The sequence below is a fragment of the Gossypium hirsutum genome, chromosome A03 (genome assembly GCF_007990345.1).
Source record: "Gossypium hirsutum isolate 1008001.06 chromosome A03, Gossypium_hirsutum_v2.1, whole genome shotgun sequence".
Classification (NCBI taxonomy): Eukaryota; Viridiplantae; Streptophyta; class Magnoliopsida; order Malvales; family Malvaceae; genus Gossypium; species Gossypium hirsutum.
Genome location: NC_053426.1, coordinates 85,198,812 through 85,202,862, shown reverse-complemented (window position 1 = coordinate 85,202,862; position 4,051 = coordinate 85,198,812). Strand labels below are relative to the sequence as shown.

The 4,051-nt window shown below is 36.0% G+C and overlaps 1 non-coding gene across 1 annotated transcript; it reads left to right on the top strand.

Annotated features, from left to right (window-relative positions):
- The first annotated feature begins 1,611 nt into the window (after positions 1-1,611).
- LOC121226298 (small nucleolar RNA R71) lies at positions 1,612-1,718 on the top strand. Its single transcript, XR_005924141.1, has one exon. It is a non-coding gene; the product is annotated as a small nucleolar RNA R71 (small nucleolar RNA).
- The last annotated feature ends 2,333 nt before the right edge of the window (positions 1,719-4,051 follow it).

Here is a 4,051-nt window from a genome sequence, read left to right as displayed (position 1 = left end):
ATCATCTTGAACTCGTATGGTGGGTTTGCCTTTCTGCACATTAATTAACATTCTTCCCGTGGCTAGGAAAGGTCTCCGAAGGATAATTGGCACTTCCTTATCTGCTTCAAAATCTAGAATAATGAAATCAACAGGAAAAATAAATTTATTGACTCTTACCAAAACATCCTCGATCTTTCCTTCGAGGTAAGTTAAAGATCGATTCGCTAGCTGAAGCATCACAATTGTAGGTCTTACTTTTCCTATCCCTAGCATCTTGAAAATAGACTTAGGCATCAGGTTGATACTTGCTCCTAAGTCACACAAAGCTTTACTACAGTAAGATTCACCAATGTTACAGGGTATCGCAAAGCTTACTAGATCCTTCAATTTTGGTGGTAGCTTGTTCTGCAAGAACGCACTGCACTCCTTTGTCAAGGCGACAATCTCATACTCACTCAGTCGTTTCTTCTTAGATAGTACACCGTTTATAAACTTCACATAATTCAGTATTTGTTCTAAAGCCTCCACCAATGGAATATTGATGTGTAATTGCTTCAAAACATCCAAAAACTTCTTGAATCGCACCTCTTGTTTTTGCTTATGTTGCTGCAATCTTTTTGGATATGGAGGTGATGGAACTTTTAGTTGAATAGGGAAACTCTTCTGAGTAGGTAAATCTACTTCCAAGGAAGATGTTAAAGTATTTGAATTCACTAAGTTAGGATTTACCTTGTCAGCCTTTGCAATTTCTGATTCTTTTGGTGTAGGAATTTCAACGGTTGATTGACTTTCCTCTTTTTCAACATGCTCGTCTTTGACATCAATCAATCGGGGTTCCAGAATTTTACCACTTCGCAATGCCACTTCCTTGATATGTTCTTTACCCAAGTTTCTTGGATTCTTAGTATCGCTCGGCAAGGTTCCTTGCAGTCTATTACGAAGCTCCGTAGCTAACTAACCCATTTGGTTTTCCAAATTTTTAGTATTGCTTCTTGGCTCTGGATCAAAACGTCATTCTTTTCCATGTACGCTTTCAACAAGTTCTCCAAACTATTTGATGCCTCAGCTTGAGGTGGTTTTGGATCTTGCTAATTAAACCCTTGAGATTGGTTGGGTCTATGTTGCATAAAGTTATTGTTTGGTCCATTTCCTTGGTTACTCCAAGAAAAGTTAGGATGATTACACCATGAAGGATTATAGAAGTGGGACTGGGGTCCTTGTCCACTCTTATTTTGATGTTGGTTCCCCACATAGTACACTGACTTGGGATTCAATGGGCAATTCTCGAAAGAATGACCTTCCCCACAGTACACACAAGAAACTACTTCAAACGGACTTGGTGGCTGACCTACAAAATTATTAACACTATTAGCAGTAAACTGCGTTAACGTAGAGGAGATAGATAATACCTGAGTTGATAACGAAGTGAGAGCATCAACTTCATGAACTCCAGCTACATGTCTTCCTGAAGCTGTTCAATTTGTTGGCCACTGATAGTTATTTCTTTCGATCCTCTCGATGATCTCATAAGACTTAGACAAAATTGCACCATTCGTAGAAGCATCTACCATCAATCTTGTATGTGCATTGAGACCATTATAGAATGTATCCAACTAGACACAATGAGGAATCCCATGATGAGGACACTTATGAAGTAACTCCTCGAATCGCTCCCAAGCCTCATACAAAGACTGATCATCCAATTGTTGGAAAGTTTTGATCTCGTTCCTCAACTTAGCATTCTTGCTAGGCGAGAAATACTTAACCAAAAATCTCTTTGCTAATTCTTGCCATGTAGATATGGAACTTGGTGGCAATGAATTGAGCCATGCTCGTGTGCAATCCCACAATGAGTACGGAAACAACTTCAACTTCTGTGCGTCTTCAGTCACACAGGCTATCTTGAATGAATCACTCACCTGCACAAACAATAGAAGGTGGAGATGTGGATCTTCCGTGGGCATACCACTAAATTGGCCCACTGTTTGTAGCATTTGAGACATCACTAGTTTCAATTCGAATTGGGTTGCCCCAATATTTGGCCTTCTAATTCCTGGATTTAACTCATTGAAAACTGGCATAGCATATTGTCTGATGCATCGATCCCTATCATCGGCAATGAGGATGGGATTTCGTACATGATCGGCTTCATTACCTTGGTCTTGATTCTGATTTCCAAGGTCCATCTCGACTTGTCTTTAAGCTATTCGTTCACGCCTCTCTGTCTGAAAGTTCGCTCAATTTTAGGGTCTATTGGGAGTAAATCGATAATCTGATCTAAGCTCATAAAACCCTAAAAAGAAAATCACAAAATTAAAAAGAATAAGTTAGTAATGTTAGAAGTAACCAAATTGAAAATAAATAATTTCACAAAAAATTACTATGGAAACAGTTGACAATCCCCAGCAACGGCGCCAAAAACTTGTAACGCTCGGGTTTGTGCAAGTATACACAGTCGTTATCAAGTAACATTTAAGTATCGAGTTATCATCTCAACAGGGATTGTATTTGTGCTAAGCCAATTAATTTGAAAAATTATATTAACAATTTGATAAATAAAAACAATATAATTAAGACATGATGAAAAAATAAGTATATGAAACTAAATGCAATGATCCCTAATGCAATTTATCCTAAGTATGCAAACTATATGAATGAAATAGATTTTAGCAGAATTAACACAATAAGCAACAATTATAACATAAATAAGCTAGGAAAATTACTTTAATTAAACTCAAATTATTATCAACATGCTTATCAATATTCGGAAAAATATTTCATTGCAACTCGATCTTTCATGAGTTTGGAAACCACATTAGGTTCTTTTGAAATCCTTTACTTAGTAAATACGCATTTTACTGATCCTTATTTACTAAGGGTTTCTTAGTATTCGTGTAAGGTAACAGGGACGTGTTAGGTTTGAAACAATTTAATCACACAAATCTCAAAACTATGCAGATAACAGAGCCTGGTTAGGGTTGTTATGCAACCTGCAATTTAATCGGGTTAGGATCTAAATTGAGGATGCACATTTCAATTATGTGTCCATTAGTTGTTGTCTGGTTAGGATAGCTCAGCTAATTCAGGTGCATTTCAATCACGTATGAACAAAATACAGACTTGATTTTAATTGAAAACATGATCGACTGAGGCACAAATATTATAAGCATGAATCAAATAAATATTATTCAATCAAAATAATCATCCTAACTTAAATAAAATTAAGCTATCATTGTTGTAAACAAGAATAGTAAACACATAGCAAACATTCTTTAATTAAGTTAAAAAAAAAAGAAAGATTAAACCCAAATCAAAGTGGCTGTCACCCAAAACTTTGACTGACGAGGGCTCCTTCGTTCCTTCGCTTTGCTCCTTTGCTAATGGCTCGCCAAGATGGCCAACCAAGGGCTCTTTAAGAGGCTAACTTGCTAAAAAACTTTATGCAAAGATGATGATAGACGTGAGGGCTAAGAGAGTTGAGAGAGGAGAGAATGATGAATGAGTGAGGGATGATTAGAAAAATGAGAATTGGGGTTTTATTTATAGGTGAGGCAAGGGAGCTAGTTTGCTAAAAATAGGAGTGTCCATCTTTTGAGAATTCCTCCAAGGGTGGCTGGCCATGATTTGTGGAAATGTGGTTGACTTTTCCTTGATTTAAGTGCCACACATTATCAAGATCAGGACTCGGTCAATTACAAATCTCCGAGTAAATCTCTGATTTCTTCAACTCTTCAAGGGCCTTGTGCAATTAAACCAAAATTTGATTTATGAACATCCACATGCAGCCGAATTTTGGGTTGACTTGGTCCTCCATTTGGATGGTTTTGTAATCAAAATAAAGCTCTCAGACCTGTCCAAAAATAATAGATAATTTAGAGGACCAAAGAAAAAATTTAACCACTTTAATTAATCAATTTAATTAATTAATTAAAACCCAATTTATTAATGAAACATATTAAAATAAATTATTAAATATAAATTTATATTTTATTGTTTAATTTAATCATGCATGGCCCACTTTATAGCTTAAAAATATAATATCCTCAAATTAATATAAAAGAAGCCATTT